This window comes from Cupressus sempervirens, chromosome 3 (genome assembly GCF_028749045.1).
Source record: "Cupressus sempervirens isolate cs-2001-9-10 chromosome 3, ASM2874904v1, whole genome shotgun sequence".
Lineage (NCBI taxonomy): Eukaryota > Viridiplantae > Streptophyta > Pinopsida > Cupressales > Cupressaceae > Cupressus > Cupressus sempervirens.
Window position 1 is genome coordinate 1,022,849,372 of NC_143120.1, and position 19,076 is coordinate 1,022,868,447.

The following is a 19,076-nucleotide window of genomic DNA, read 5'->3' on the forward strand; positions in this document are numbered from 1 at the left end:
AGGTCTCTATTCCTCCTCCACAAACATAACTAGCACCCCCTTATACCTCCAAAAAATAGAAATGGATTAAGATCCATAAGAAGAAGAGGCAAAGGGTTATTAAGAGAATGGTTCCTTTCCCGTCTATCCCTAAAATTATTCCCTAGGGGGAAGAAGAAGAAGAGGAGGAAGATGTGGAGGAAGATGTGCCTTTATAGGGAAGAACTTGGCTAGCTAGAGTTGTGGAATAGGATGTTGGTGTTTTAAAAATTTATATATTTTAAATTAACCCAATGAGAATATGACACATCTAGGGGGCCATCTAACTCCCAACTTCAACACATCATTTCAGACACTGGGCCAACTATAAGGCTTGACCCTTCTTCACTTTGTGCTCTGAAAAACCTAGGTAGGTGGACCTTAGATTCAATCAACATTGTACCAGTGCAAAAATATATTCCTAAATCTATTCAAAATAGATTTAACCCTTATTTCTCCTAATGACTTATGTAGTGACAAAGAAATGTAGTAGCAAATTATAACCCTATGAAATGCACAAGCTAAGTGAGGGTTAGAATTTTTAGTTCTTCAACATGAAAAGGGAAAAAGTATTTGATTAATAATGTTGATCTCAAAAAAACCCCTAATATGCAACATTATGAACAAGTGATCATGTAACTAATCAATGCCTTAACCATTGGGTAATTCCATGAATCAAAAACACATAGATGGATACCTAATACTTATTCATATATTTAGATAAATGATCTATCCATTCACCTTGTAAATAGACATCCATGTTCAATCTAAATCTCATTCTTACCGGATATCCTCATCAATAAACTTGTAACTCTATTGATTTCCCTAAAGCATTTACATAACCTCTTGAGTTATAAGAAATAATGAAATAACATACAACCTTAAGAGACTACAACTATGACCTAGGTTCTTTGTTCAAAGATCATAAACATTGAAGCTCATTGAGAAAGGAGAGAAGATTTAAAATGGAACTCGATCATCTATTGTCCTTTGTATTTATTTCCTTGAAACAATACATTCATATGCATGAAATCAGAACATGAAAACAATTAACATATTAGAACTAGTTGTATTATCTTTCCTACTACTATTCATACAAGATAATTATGTTGAAAGAATGGTGTCACAATAATGGGAACATGTCAAAATTAGAGCCAAAAATTGGTATCAAAGTAGTGCATGGTTTTTTCTCCAAAGACTAGAACCCTTACAATGGATGAAAGAAAGCAAGATATAGAAGAGGATAAATTCTTGGATCTGATCTATGCCTGACATGTGTCCACTTGAAATTCCATCTGTTGGTCAATTTTTCACATGATGAAAAATTCTCTAACATAGGTACTAAAAAAATCAGACTAAATCCATCGTTGGTGAATAGGGTTTCTTGTTTAGTCTTCTAGATTTTGTTTAATCCTATTAAACACTATGTCTCATCCCTTTTAAAAGTTTTGGGTATGAAATCTTTTTAAACTTCAACAAATACTCTATTTTCATTTTTAGAATTTTTCGTGCACCCAAACTATCTTGTTCTCTTATGTCTCTCATTGTCTAATTCTGATAAGATCTATGACTATCACTACTTCGCTATGATGAGTTGCACACTTCTTATGTATAGTGAGGTAGAAAATGCTATGAACTAAAGAATGACACCATAAAATGGAGATGCAGTATTAGAAATATATGTTGTGGCTAAAATTTCAATCACATGCATTTTGTCAAAGCTATCAGAGCAGTAAAAAAAAGCCCATGTTATGATGGCTGCCAAGTTTCCTGGTGATCATTAAGAGTTCCAAGTGGCATAATAAATGATGATATCATTGTCATGACAAAACTATGAGGTGGGCAGTTGTGATGTGACATTCTTTTATTTCCCGATGTCAAGTTTTGTGTTAGTCACTGAAGCTTGCTACCTTGCTATCAGAAAACTCAAGCATCTTGCCGTTAGCGACATAGTGAGTTGCCATGAAATGAACAAGTGGTGAGACCCAAGCAACATGGAAAGGTGATGTGGATTAAAATACAATTCTATTTTTCTAGCTATGCAAGATTTTTCAACTCATCAGTAACCTAGACCCATTCCACATTCATAAAACACATGAGATTTTATGATTGTCAGATCAAAAATGGAATCAATGATCCTTGTTATCTTGCTTTGCAAAGATGTGCACTATCTACTCCATGCGAGATAAAAAATATGGGACCCACCACTCCTTAAGGAGTTCATGCAATTTCTATGCCATCAGATCAAGCTCAAATTAGCAATCCTTGCTGTCTCACTATAAAGAGTTGCACGAAGTTTATATATAGTGATGTACCGAATGAGGGACCCACCATTTTCTCTTAATAGTTGTATCAATTATCTTCCACATGATCTAGGAAAGATCAATGGTTGTTACTACTTTGCTATAGCAAGATTCTTGAAAGACATGTATAGCAAAGTAGTGATTGGATGACATGTTTCCTTGTTCATTAGTGGGTCTAGTTTGAAATGCAAACAAGGAACTACACACATGGCTAAATTTCATTTGGTTGACTGCCAGCATGTCAATTTGAACATGAGTCATTTTTGCTGATATCCCTAGATCATAGGATTTTTTGAAAATCTACAGTGTAAATTTGAATGTAGAAGGTGTTGCCACTCTGTGCATTTATGAAGTTTGAAAGCTTCGTGTGCAAAAGAAAATAGAGTATAATACATAATATTTTCTTAGTCTCATCCATATGAACAAAGATTTTGAGCTTTTCCCTAAGAAAAAGCCATTATTGAGAAGCTTGAGAGAAACACAAGAACGTAAAGCAAATTTCTAATGTTCGCAAAGACATTGCAGAGTTATGGAGGGAAATAAGCAAAGAATCAAGTAAGTATTTAAACTATAACCTATGTAGTTTCTTAATATTGCAAATTAAAATTCAAAATGTCTCCAAAGAAGGGATTTTCTAGTTAGAAGAACTACTTGCATAGGAATGTCCATTATGATTTAGTTGAGATGATTCCCAATTCCACTATAGAAACTGTGCAAGTAAAAAGGCTCACTACATTAAACCCAAGGTTGAAAATAGCAGATGGATTATATGACAAGGGTAATTGGGTCCACAATGCCAGTACCTCTCAAATAGGTTTAGAATTGTGTATAAAATGGTTTTCAAAGAGGAACCTTTTTCCGCCACATGCCAATATCTAGAATTTTGAGCTAAGGAAACTAGTGGTTCCTAGTGTTTTCATGGATTATGATCCTCTTGAAGTTGTGGAAAAGAATTATGACCAAGCCATTAGGGTTGTAAGAAGACCTAATGGTTAGGTTTTACTTACAATCAGCCTAGATGAGATTAGGGAAGTTTTTGGTTTGGGGCCTATCACTGATTACCATGTGGCCATTGATTTGGAAGGGTTAGAAAACAAATACAAATCCAAGAAAGATATCATTAGACAAGGGGCATTGAAGGCACATATAGGTAAAATTGGAACCCTACCAACAATAACAATAGCCTCTAAGGAACCTTTCAAAAGGACATATTTCAATCCCAAGGCTATAGAGATATATAGAACCCTGTGTAGAGTTTTTGGGAGAGATGAAGAAGAATTTATGCTTGTGAATTTTATGTATATGGTTGCTTAGATTTCATCTTTTGGTGTGGACATCATTTTTTATTTTTCTTCTTATTTGGCTGAGGAAATTCACAGTGGATTAGTTGGGATTGCCAAAAGCAAGGTAGAAAAAAACTTTTCTCATTATTCTTTACTCATGCATATGTTCTTATTTAAGGGTGCTTTTTATTTTGGTAAAGAAATGGAATTAAATAGAGAAGAGAATGAGGAAGCACTGTTAGTCCAATTATGGAGTGCAGATATGACTCAGGATGCAGAGAATTCTAGTTTTGTCAGGTTTGATAGCTATATAAATAATCATGGATGTAAGCCTCTCACAAGAAGATCAAACTCATAAACCATTCCTAATCCAAGGAATATGCCCACACCTTTGCCAAGAACCCTGTGAGTTCTCAAGATGCAACCATCTCCACACACCATGAAGAAAACCATCTCAAAATACCATTAAGAACCATCTCCACACACCATGAAGATAATCAAGAACTATATGACTCCTCAAGATCTAACCATCTTTACAAAATATGAAGATAACAAGTGCACCATGCAAATGTCAAAGAGGCTTCTGCAACAACAGGATCTAAGACAAACCTCCAACATCTACAAACACTCAATAAATATATCAATGACAACAACTCCCACTCAATTGAAGTACCAAGTCACCTATGAAATCCTAAAATCGATCTCCTACATGAAGATCTAAACCAAACCAAGAACTAATCCTGCATTGTCACCCCATCACTGTCACAAGCTCCCACTAAACTGTGTATCTAAGCTATCCATGACACATGATAAAAAATCTATCCTCTAAGCATGAGAATCAACCAAGGCATCAAATCATCAAAGAACTCAAAGTGCACATCATGAGATCCTCAAAAGAGATCAAATAACCATGATCCTCAACCAAGAAGATATATCACCATAACTAAATTAGAAATCTAAGCTAATGAAAATCAAGGATGTACCTGTATATCCAATCATGTCATGCCAAAATCCATGGCGCCATGATCACATCCATGAACTGAGCATCTGTCTCTTGAAGTTTCCACCCTATCAGCATAAAATAGTCAACCACAATCTTCCACCATGACAGTACTAAGTAAAAACATCTCATCCCTTTTAGATGACGAAAAAATAGCAAATCATGTGACTTAGAGCATAGACAACCCAAATCCAAGCCACCAATCTGAATATGCATCAATAGTGAAAGATCAATGGGCAAAGACAACCCATAACCAAGCTATAAATGCAACCTCTAAGTATAGACTACTTACAACATTGCACAACTTGTAGATCCAACAAGTCATCATACATATCGAAAATCAAACACTGATAACCATTTCATCATGAGACCAATCTAAAATATGAACTGAGTATACAATGACATCAAATTTTACATCTCCAATGCCATAAACTCACAATGTTACCATAGTCAAAATATATCTATAAATTTTTTAGATTAATATATCAACAAATAAATCATGCCAAACTTGCACCAAATCTGAACCAATGTGTAGAGCTCTCCAAGAGCTTTCTGTTGACTACTCGAAGTCCAAAATCTAACTCTGTATGCCCAAGTTGTGCCCTAATCCATGCTCAAAATAAATAACATCAAAACTTTAGGGCTCTTAAAACCTAACAAAATATAGAAATGCCCAAACTTATACCATGTTGTAGTGCTCTGAATTAGCTTTCCAACGCCTATAAGAACTCTAAAATCTGATATTCTGAGAGAAAGTTATGCCCGTTTTACTAATACAGTCTTTTTACCATTTTCACTGCAATTTTTCATTTTTTATTTTTTTTCTATGATGAAAAATTCTGAAGGGATTAAATTTGATTGCCATCATGGGCTGAAACCAAAAAATTCTTTCATTTCCTCTGAACATGGCCAAACTAGAGCATATTATATATCAAAATTTATGGAAATGTTGACCCGGATCCAATGGTGAGGTTTGCTTTTACCCAAGAGGTCATTTCTACAAGGTACCCCCCAAAACCCTCATTTTAAATGAAACATCTAAAAAAATCTTTTATCCGACAATTTCACATGCCCAAAATTTTTAACATCCTATCATAATAGCAAACCCAAAATCCGTAGATCTAAAATAAACTATTCATATATCTTGCCCTTTTCTTTTATCCTCTCATGCATTCCCATGGATTCAATCTAGGGTTACAATAACAAAACTATAGCTCTGATACCACTTGTAAGAAAACTACTTGGAAACAAAGAATATAACTGTCTCCACATAACCCATAATAGATCTAAAATAAACACGAAATTAAAATCCACATGCAAGAGAATAGACAACATACCCAAAAAATTGTGACACAAGATATAGCCTAGGAAACCCTCATTGAGGGAAAAAACCCAGCCTCCAAAAGCATCCATCACTATGTATTATTTAGTAAAAAAATAACATTGTCATACAACCATGGAAACCTTCATGGCCATAGCCACAACTGAGCAAACTATGTGAACAAGCATGAATCCAGACATCTCATGCCATGCTTCCAACCTTCACAAATGCTCCCTTGGCTAACCTATCAAGCTTTGTCTCGCTCGACTCTTGCCTTTTTTCCTTCTTACTCTCTCTACAACAACTACCATTGTGGCTACTTATATAGTAGCAAGTCTCAAAAAACCACAAAGTTCTATTACATAAAGCATGTGCTAAAACCATGTGCTACCTAACTCATTGACCCCACATTTAATATTGGGCATTTAATTCTTTTCTCCAATATTAAATAATTACATGAAATATTTTCACAATGTTACAATACAACTCATCAAAAATATTTCATAAGAATCTTTACATGTTGTACGTCCATCTAGGTACAACATTAAATAATAAAATAAAATAAAATAATAAAATATAACAATATTATGCAATGTGTCCAACACCCATTATCTCAACAATCTCCCACTTGTTGTATAAATTGCATAGGGTCAATCCGTAGTCACACAAATGAACAAGGGAACAATCCCTCCTAGGACATCCACCATCATGGATCAAAGTACACCAAGTGCTCCATCCTGGTACCCAAAACAAAATCAAAGTATTCAGTATCTCAAACATGAATGATCTCACCTCCTATTATGCCACTGCCACTAGACATACATAGAAGCCATTCAAAGAGAAAGCCACCCAACCTATCACATTAGAAGATCATAAAATCTTGTACCAACTAAAATTCCAAGCACAAATAACTTGATCTAAAGCTAATCACATGTATCCGTAGTTGTCAAAATATATCCACAGCTGAAATAGCACCCACAGCAAGTGCCAAACCCATCCAACTATCCATACCTCAAAGGTATAACAAGTGAATCTCATATCACTGACATATCTAATTTGCAACCTGAAATCACAAGCCTCAAGAGCAATACCTACCACATATATACCAAGAAGCTCCCACTGCAAAAGATAATATCAAATCTATAACCAATCCACTCACAACATCTCAAACAAGTGAATCCATGTAGTCTCAAGGACATCCACAATACATAAACTAATATCCTACAAAAACAACTCTCATAACAAGTCTCCAATAGTCTCCCAAATTCTCTACAACCAACATAAGAAAGAGATAATGAAATAACCATGTCATCTCTCACATGACATACATGAGCACAAACCAGTGATCACAATCTCTAACCAATTCCAAATCCAATGTAGGCAAAATCAAACATCTAGGAGGATAACCAAAATCGAAGAAACCATGCAAATCATAATCTGTATCATGTCCTTCTACACACACCTCTAGATGAAAACTCTTCAAGTATGATCTCCATAAAACTCCAACAAGAAGGCTCAAAAACATCCAAACCATACCATATAACTAATCATGGATGCAAGCCTCTCATAAGAAGATCATACTCATAAACCATTCCTAATCCAAGGAATAAGCCCACACTTTTGCTAAGAACCCTATGAGTTCTCAAGATGCAACCATCTCCACACACCATGAAGAAAACCATCTCCACATACCATGAAGAAACATCTCCACACACCATGAAGATAACCAAGAACTCCATTATTCCTCAAGATCTAACCATCTTCACACACTATGAAGATAACAAGTGCACCATGCAAATGTCAAAGACGCTTCCATATCAATAGGATCTAAGAGAAACCTCCAACATCTGCATAAACTCAATAAATATATCAATTTCAAAAACTTCCACTCAATTGTGGTACCAAGTCACCTATGGCATCATAAAATCCATCTCCTACATGAAAATCTAAACCAAACCAGGAACTAATCCTGCATTGTCACACCATCACTGTCACGAGCTCCTACTAAACTATGTATCTAAGCTATCGATGACACGTGATGAAAAAATCCATCCTCTAACCATAAAAATCAACCAAGGCATTAAATCATCAAAGAATTCAAAGTGCACATCATAAGATCCTCAAAAGAGATCAAATAACCATGATCCTCAACCAAGAAGATATACCACCATAACTGAATTAGAAATCCAAGCTAATGAACATCAAGGATGTACCTATATATCCAATCATGTCATGCCAAAATCTATTGCACCATGATCACATCCATGAACCGAGCATCTGTCTCTCAAAATGTCCACCCTGTCAGCATAAAATAGTCAACCATAATCCTCCACTATGTCTGTACCTGGTAACAACATCTCTTCCCTTCTACATGACAAAAAAATAGAAAATCATGTGACTTAGAGCATAGACAACCCAAACCCAAGCCACCAATCTAAATATGCATCAATAATGAAAGATCAATGGGCAAAGAAAACCCATAACCAAGCTATAAATACAACCTATAAGTATAGACCGCTTACAATACTGCATAACTTGTAGATCCAACAAGTCATCATACATATCTAAAACCAAACACTGATAACCATATCATCATGAGACCAATTTGAAATATGAATTGAGTATAAAATGACATCAAATCTTAAATCTCCAATGCCATAAATTCACAATGTTACCATAGTCAAAATATATCTATAAACTATTCAGATTAATACATCAACAAATAAATCATGTCAAACCTAAGCCAAATCTAAACCAATGTGTAGAGCTCTCTAAGATCTTTCCATTGAATACTCGAAGTCCAAAATATGACTCCATATGCCCAAGTTATGCCCTAATTTGTGATTAAAATAAATAACAACTAACTTTAGGGCTCTTAAAACCTAACAAAATTTAAAAATCATAAAACCAAACCTATACCATGTTGTAGTGCTTTGAATTAGCTTTCCAATGCCTATAAGAACTCTAAAATCTGATATTCTGAGATAAAGTTATTACTATTTTACTAGAACAATCTTTTTACCATTTTCAATGCGTTTTTTCATTTTTTATTTTTTTTCTATGACGAAAAATTCCGATAGGATTAAATTTGATGGCTATCACGAGCTGAAACCAAAATATTCTTTCATTTCCTCTGAGCATGGCCAAACTAAGGCATATTATATATCAAAATTTATGTAAATGTTGACCCAGATCTAATGGTGAGGTATGTTTTTACCCAGGAAGTCATTTCTACAAGCTACCCCCCAAAACCCTCATTTTAAATGAAACATCCAAAAAAATATTTTGTCCAACAATTTCACATGCCCAAATATTTTAACATCCCATCATAATAGCAAACCCAAAACTCGCAGATCTACAATAAATTATTCATATATCTTGCCCTTTTCTTTTATCCTGTCATGCATTCTCATGGATTCAATCTAGGGTTACAATAATAAAACCATAGCTCTGATACCACTTGTAAGGAAACTACTTTGCAACAAAGAATATATCTATTTCCACATAACACATAATAGGTCTGAAATAAACATGGAATTAAAATTCACATGCAAGAGAATAGACAACATACCTACAAAATTGTGACACAAGACATACCTTATGAAACCCTCATTGAGGGAAAAAACCCAGCCTCCAAAAGCATCCATCACCATGTATTATTCAGAAAAAAAATACCATTGCCATACAGCCATGGAAGTCTTTATGGCCATAGCCACAACCGAGCAAACTATGTGAACAAGCATGAATCCACACATCTTATGCCATGCTTCCAACCTTCACAAATGCTCCCTTAGCTAACCTGTCAAGCCTTGTCCTACTTGACTCTTCCCTTTTTCCCTTCTTACTCTCTCTACAACAACTACCTTTGTGGCTATTTTTACAATAGCAAGTCCCATAAAACCACTAAGTGGTATTACATAAATCATGTGCTAATACCATGTGCTACCTAACCCACTGACCCCGCATTTAATATTGGGTATTTAATTCTTTTCCCTAATATTAAATAATTACACGAAATATGTTCACAATGTTACAATATAACTCATCAAAAATATTCTATGAGAATCTTTACATGTTGCATGTCCATCTAGGTACAACATTACATAATAAAATAAAATAAAATAATAAAATATAACAATATTATGCAATGTGTGCAACACCCATTATCTCAACAATCTCTCACTTGTTGTATACATTGCATAGGGTCAATCCGTAGCCACACAAATGAACAAGAGAACAATACCTCCTAGCACATCCACCATCATGGATCAAAGTACACCAAGTGCTCCATCCTAGTACCTGCAACAAAATCAACGTATCTAGCATCTCAAACATGAATGATCTCACCTCCTATTATGCCACTGCCACTAGACATACATAGAAGCCATCCAAAGAGAAAGCCACACAACCTATCATATTAGAAGATCATTAAATCCTATACCAACTAAAATTTCAAGCACAAATAAACTAATCCAAAGGTAATCACATGTATCCGTAGATGTCAAAATATATCCACAGCTGAAATAGCACCCACAGCAATTGCCAAACCCATCTAACTATCCATACCTCAAAGGTATAACAAGTGAATCTCATATCACTGACATATCCAATTTGCAACTTGCAATCACAAGCCTCAAGAGCAATACCTACCACATATATACCAAGAAGCTCCCACTACAAAAGATAATGTCAAATCTATAACCAATCCACTCACAATATCTCAAAGAAGTGAATTCATGTAGTCTCAAGGACATCCACAATACATAAACTGATATCCTGCAAGAACAACTCTCATAACAAGTCTCCAATAGTCTCCCAAATTCTCCACAACCAACATAAGAAAGAGATAATGAAATAACCATGTCATCTCTCACATGATATACATGAGCACAAACTAGTGATCACAATCTCTAACCAATCTCAAATAGGCGAAATCAAACATCTAGGAAGATAACCAAGACCAGAGAAACCATGAAAATCATAACCTGTATCATGTCCTTCTACACAGACCTCTAAATGCAACTGTGCAAGTATGATCTCCATAAAACCCCAACAAGAAGCCTCAACAACACCCAAACCATACCATATAACTAATCATAGATGTAAGCCTCTCACAAGAAGATCAATCTCATTACCATTCCTAATCCAAGGAATATGCCCAATATAAAACCATCTCTCAAATGAACCCACCAGAACTAACTCATGTACCATAGCTCAAGATCTATATCCATGAAAGACAAACATAAATATAATGCAACTAAGAGAAACAATGGGCTATACCTCTCAAGTAGCAAACCGCTAAGTAGAACAAGAGTGGGGAATGAGAATGCTCATCAAGATACCCAAGTCTCCAACCACGACTCATCTAAGAACAATCTCCTCTCAAGTCCATATCAGGTAACTACCCCTCGGACTTCCTACTGAAACCATCAACCATCCCAACAAATACTTCTCTAATCCAAGAGAAAATCAGCATCACCACCGTCTCTAAGTATCCATGACCACCTGTAACCAATCAATCGATGCCAACTCCAAATGAAACATAGCAATATCACAAAGTATCCATCTTATGATCAGTGTACTCAATACCAAGAAACTAAACTAAGATCAATGTCAAAGTTCCAACCATGGCCTTAAGAACATAAACATGACAACGTGATTTAACCATCTCAACAAAAGAGATAACATGCTCCACATGAACATACTATAACATATCACAACTCTAAATGTGTATCAATAGTATACCATGACATAATAATTAAACCATCCTCATACAAAGGATAACATGCTGAATAAAAGCATAAACCACACCTTTGCCAAGAACCCTGTGAGTTCTCAAGATGCAACCATCTCCACACACCATGAAGAAAACCATCTCCACATACCATGAAGAACCATCTTCACACACCATGAAGATAACAAGTGCACCATGCAAATGTCAAAGACGCTTCTACAGCAACATGATCTAAGACAAACCTCCAACATCTGCAAACAATCAATAAATATATCAATGCCAACAACTCCCAATCAATTGTGGTACCAAGTCACCTATGGCATCATAAAATCCATCTCCTACATGAAGATCTAAACCAAACCAGGAACTAATCCTGCATTGTCACCCCATCACTGTCACAAGCTCCCACTAAACCATGTATCTAAGCTATCCATGACACATGATGAAAAAATCCATCCTCTAACCATGAGAATCAACCAAGGAATCAAATCATCAAAGAACTCCAAGTGCACATCATGAGCTCCTCAAAAGAGATCAAATAACCATGATCCTCAACCAAGAAGATATACCACCATAAATGAATCAGAAATCCAAGCTAATGAACATCAAGGATGTACCTATATATCCAATCATGTCATGCCAAAATTCATGGCACCATGATCGCATCCATGAACTGAGCATCTGTCTCTCCAAGTGTCCACCCTTTCAGCATAAAATAGTCAACCACAATCCTCCACTATGACTGTACCTGGTAACATCTCATCCCTTCTACATGATGAAAAAATAGCAAATAATCTTACCTAGGGCATAGACAACCCAAATCCAAGCCACCAATCTGAATATGCATCAATAATGAAAGATCAATGGGCAAAGACAACCCATAACTAAGCTATAAATACAACCGGTAAGTATAGACTACTTACAACACTGCACAACTTGTAGATCCAACAAGTCATCATACATATTCAAAACCAAACACTGATAACCATATCATCACGAGACCAATCTGAAATATGAACTGAGTATACAATGACATCAAATCTTAAATCTCTAATGACATAAACTCATAATGTTACCATAGTAAAAATATATCTATAAACTGTTCAGATTAATATATCAACAAATAAATCATGCCAAACTTGCACCAAATCTGAACCAATGTGTAGAGCTCTCTAAGAGCTTTCCATTGACTACTCGAAGTCCAAAATTTGACTCAATATGCCCAAATTATGCCCTAATCTGTGCTCAAAATAAATAACATCTAACTTTAGGGCTTTTAAAACCTAACAAAATATAGAAATCATAGAACCAAACCTATACCATGTTGTAGTGCTCTGAATTAACTTTTCAACACCTATAAGAACTCTAAAATTTGATATTCTGCGAGAAAGTTATGGCCATTTTACTAAAACAATCTTTTTACCATTTTCATTGCGATTTTTCATTTTTTATTTTTTTCTGTGACGAAAATTTTTCATGGGATTAAATTTGATGGCCAACATGGGTTGAAACCAAAAAATTCTTTCATTTCCTCTAAACATGGCCAAACTAGGACATATTATATATCAAAATTTATGGAAATGTTGACCCGGATCCAATGGTGAGGTCTGTTTTTACCCAGGAGGTCATTTCTACAAGCTACCCCTGAAAACCCTCATTTTAAATAAAACATCCAAAAAAATCTTTTGTCCAACAATTTCACATGCCCAAATATTTTAACATCCCACCATAACAATAAACCCAAAACTCGCAAATTTGTAATAAATTATTTATATATCTTGCCCTTTTCTTTTATCCTCTCATGCATTCTCATGGATTAAATCTAGGGTTACAATAATAAAACTATAGCTCTGATACCACTTGTCAGGAAACTACTTGGCAAAAAAGAATATAACCATTTCCACATAAACCATAATAGATCTAAAATAAACACAAAATTAAAATCCACATCCAAGAGAATAGACAACATACCCACAAAATTGTGACACAAGATATAGCCTAGGAAACCCTCATTGAGGGAAAAAACCCAGCCTCCAAAAGCATCCATCACCATGTATTATTCAAAAAAAAATTACCATTGCCATAAAACCATGGAAGCCTTCATGACCATAGCCATAACCGAGCAAACTATGTGAACAAGCATGAATCCACACATCCTATGCCATGCTTCCAACCTTCACAAATGCTCTCTTGGCTAACTTGTCAAGCCTTGTCCCGCTCGACTCTTGTCTTTTTTTCCTTCTTACTCTCTCTACAAAAACTACCCTTGTGGCTACTTATATAGTAGCAAGTTCCACAAAACCACCAAGTGGTATTACATAAACCATGTGCTAAAACCACGTGCCACCTAACCCAGTAACTCCACATTTCATATTGGGCATTTAATTCTTCTCCCCAATATTTAATAATTACATGAAATATTTTCACAATGTTACAATACAACTCATCAAGAATATTCCATGAGAATATTTACATGTTGCACGCCCATCTAGGTAAAACATTACATAATAAAATAAAATAAAATAATAAAATATAACAATATTATGCAATGTGTGCAACACCCATTATCTCAACAGAGACAAATGGTTAAGCCTTCTAATATATTATTGTTGCCCAGTTGGGATATTGCAGAAGCTCTAATTTTTAGTTTTGTTTCTAATAAATTGGAATTACAAGACCCCAATAAAAAGGAGTTTCTAGGGACTTCATTTAGTGAAGATCAAGCTGCTTTGGTCATGTGATCACTAAGAAATGGGTGTAGGGCTATTTCATCATAGCTAGATGAATCTCGGCTAATAGGAAACATCATTGTGAGGAGGGTGGTTGATACCTCTCGTGTGCAAGCACCACATTAGAGTGTGGATGCATCCAAATTTCTTTTGGCCACTGCTAAGAAGGAGGAATAGGTCTTTTCTAAATTATAGAGCAAATATGAAATAATTCTAGAGGCATAGAATAAGGAGGTTCAAAAGAGGATTGAACTGGAAAATAAATTAATGGGATGGTCAATAGCACCTAGAATAACATATCCTTGCCCTCCAGTGGAACATTTTAAATCCACTCCCCTCATAGAGATGCTAGCTACCCCACAAAGGCCACAATATTACACTACTAAAGACTTTGAAGAAGAAAAGAGCAAGTTGTGGGCCTTACATGTGGAGTTGAATATAAATTGAGAAAAGCTCTTACATAGTTGGCTCATAAAATTGAATGGCCATTAGTTTATGACCAATTGTCTAGGGTGGTAAACATCTGGAATGAATTTAAAGCAAATGATGAGGCTTTAAAGCCTATTGTGAACAAATGGGGAAAGAAACAAGGGAGGATAGAGGTGACCTTTTTGTGTTACTCTATTATAAGGTCATCACATGATATATATGAGAGAACCTATGACATGGTTGTTGATATCCCAGAGTTTTATCAAAAGAAAATTCTATTATAGATAGTAATTGTTGGCTAGTTAGATAAATATAAGAGCCAAAGGTTTAGCTTATTCCCTCATGCCCTAGATAGAAAAAATAAGTTGAAAAGTATAGATGAATGGACCAAACAATTAGATGATTTATTTTGTCTTAGAATGAATAAAGTTATGAATGAAGAAGGGCATGCATGGTGAACTACAACTATTGAAGAAATTGTAAAGGTTCAATTATTCTTTGATTGTTTGAAACAAGAATTTGTTAATATTAACAATAAGTTATCATTTTTTATGAAGAGGCAACATGATATTCTGTAGTTTCATTGCCCCGATGACACACTATTTCACAAGTGGAAGGAAGAAATAGCTCATGATGAATAGTTTGGGGAAGTTGAAACTAATAATGATGAGGTGTAGGGTGATGAGATCCAAGTCATTGACACTGCCACTACACAAGGAAAACAAGAAGAAGAAAACAAGAATGATCAATCAATTTTAGTTGTAGGCCCAAACCCACAGGATGCTGACACAACCTAAGAAAAGTGAAAGGAGGAAGTTACTCCTAAAACACAAAATGAAGATGGTGAAAACCCATGGGTGGTGATTAACCTGCAATCATTAGAACAAACTTCATCATTAGCTAGCATGGTAGTTGCATACACAAATGAATCACAATAGCAGCCAAATCAACTAGATTAGAGGATGTAATAGAAAGGGACCCACCAAAAGGAATGTTTGATATAGAAATCTTTCTATTACTCAAATTTTTGTCATTTTGTGATAAGTGTATGTAAATATATCTTGTAAAAGACACCTTTCAATTCTCTTAGCCTAAAGCTTGTTGCATCTCACATCAATAAGTGATATTCTAGGGCTAGAAAGAGGTCCAATTTCTAATGCTTGTAGTCATATACTTAGTTTGTTTTTGGTCCAATAATTTGGGTAAGTCTTATGATCTATCTTCTCTACAAGTTTTTTGAGAATACATTAATATAGAATGATCTATGTGTTTGTTTCTAAGGTCATCCTAAGTTCACTACAAGTGTATACAATTTTCAAAGAAAATGAATATAAATTATGAGTTGTCCTCATATCCGTTCCTTCTGAATTTTGTCTCCTTTTGATTACTTAATTACCTTCATGTTGTGTGAGTAAAAGCTTGTGTAACTGAATCCAATCCATTTAGGTTGTTTATCTTTTCATCGCTTCTATTAATACAAGGAATTATATAAAAGCTTTGATGAATTTGATAAGGTTGTTGTAGTAATAGGAAGGATGTTTTGAATGATGAATTCAAATAAGAACTATTGATAATATTTGTTGTAAGGCAAAAAATTAGATCCATGGAATTGTAGTAGACTCGGAACTCCAATGAATTAGGCACTGGTCAAAATAATTTAGCTGGATGAGAAATATATCATAGATGAATATCAAATGCAAAGTTATAATCAATTTCACTTTTATTTCCTAAAGATCTTCAAAGCTAGTCAATACTTGTTTGCATGAAATATTCTAGCCTTAGTTAGCCACTATTGCAGGGAATACTTATAGATCTATAGAAGAATTTATGACCAAATCTATTATATAGGATGTACTCTATTTAAAATGTCACAATTAGCTATGTGTTTAAGGATTGATGATGAGAATTAGAATGAAACTAGTGTAGTTCTTGCAAAACAATAATCAAATTGTGGAATCCCTTAGGTATATCCACCTTGGTTTTGTAGAACCTATAGTGAAGGAAACCATTCTTGGTTTTCTTGATGTTGGGTCCAGATGGTTTGCATATGTAATTGAAAATACGAAGTGGCTTGTCCTTAGGTTGCATGAGTGTTATCATTTTGGTATTGAAGCATTTTGTTTCTCAGAAGTTTTTAAAACACCAACAAAATAGTGCCTCTACTTGGGAGTTGTCCAACACATCTATGAAAGTTCTACACTTTCTTTGTTCCTGCTATATACATGAGTGTTAGATTCTTTGGTTCTTCCCATGGTTATAAGGGGATGTTTTAGTGACAAACCTTGAGAATTTAAAAAACAAAGAAATAAAAAACCCAAATGCCACAAAGATACACTAACATATCTAGCCTTTCCAAGTGTCTTATCTAACAAAGCAAGAGTTGCATTCTTATAATATCAATGATTGGACCATCTATATTAGATATTTATATCTCTATTTGTGTTTTTCCTCAAAGTCAAGAATAATTGTAATTGTTTATTTTCCCAAGAAAACGGTATCAACTTAGTCAAGGTTTCGAAGCTAGTGCTTATTTAGTGTAGTGAAATGGCCGACAAAAGAAAAAACACAAGAGCTTACATGAGAACCCATCCTGATGAACCAATATATACTAATTTACCTAAAGGTGGTAGGAAGAACCTAAGTAGGAAAAGGATAGATCCAAATCCATCCTGGAAACCCAGAGGTAGTGTATCAGTCAATTCCTAGTATCAACTAGTGATATGGAGAGAGTATTCTTCACTCATCTCTGAATCCAAAACAACAATACTCCTAGCAGGGATATTTACTACCCTAGTACCAGATGAAAGAATGTATCAAGATAAGGATATGTCACTAGTAGGGAATATATCACCTAGACCAGATCTCATAGCTAAAATGCATCGTAGGTTAGGACTCAAGAATTCTTTTGAAGGTCCTTCTAATCCTAAAATTGTCTCATATACAGAACCAAATCTTATGGATTTGGATGACCCTATTGATTCAAGAGCTACTTCTGTAGATCCTAAAGAAGTACAATTAGAGATAAGATTTATGAAGAAATGGGTTCCTAAGGAAGAAGGTAAGCGAAAGAGAAGGAGCAAGCCACCTTTGATGCTATAATAGAAAGAGATGCTCTATTGTGAAGGATGGTTGCCTTGAAAGAATAGAATAAAAAATTAGAAGAGAAAACCATGACTCTCCATATTGATGTTTTCTGGAGATGTAGACAGTCTAAGAGCTAAAGTTAAAGAACAAGAATAATGCCTAAATCAAAAGCAAGAACTAGCTATTGCTCAAGTCCAAGACTATAAACCTATACAAGTAAATCCTATAGAAACTATTGTGAAAGTTGTAGACAAAGGAAAGCATAAAGCTATAGAAGTCCAAATAAATGAATGTCAAGCTCAACCAAGCAAACCCAAAAAACCTTCCATGTCAAAATTAGATCTAGATATGGAGAAGGCTAAAAAGGAGAAGGAAGATCTTGAAAAAGAGCTTGAGAAGGTGCAAAATGAAGCTCAAGTTGCAAAAATTAGGAGAAATATTTAGTTCATTAAGTCTAATATTGCATTAGCCTCATGGCCAAATTTATCCATGCCAGCTTCAATTTCTATACCTCTTTGTGGACCAGTAGTTTTAGCTCAAGGAATATCTTAGCTTGCTCCTGCCTCATCATCCACCAATTATACTCAAGCCCATCTCTTCCAACCTCAACAATCCCAAAGTGTTCCTTTAAAACAAGCTAACATAGCGAGTACCTCAAATGTTCCTGGCTTCCAAAAGAAACCCATATACATGGAAAAGTATAGAAAAATGTCATTTGCAAGTATTCTTAGTGCTCCAAATCCCATGTCCTTTGATTTAAGAGATAAAGTGGTTTAGTAAAGATGAATGATAATGTGCCATGGTGTATTATTTTTCAATCACCTACCTCTATAGAATATTGTGCAGTTGCTCAGTCATTTGCTTCTGATCACAATTTATAAACTAAGGAGGAAGAAGAAAAGAGTCATGATGATGTAAATTGTAATATGGTAAGCATGTGTAATGACTGTGTTGATTCTAATTTAGAAGAAATAGAGAGTGATATGCATAATAAGAAAATTTCTTTTTAATTACATCACCAACAAGTTTTTTCAAATAATGAGGGCTATGATGAAGATCAAGTATGTGTTACATCTTCTAAAGTGGGTCATGTAAGTTTAAGAATGCCTTCCAAAGAAGAAATTGATTGGATCACTACAAAAATGATCTCCCAAGTACATAGTAATCATAATTTG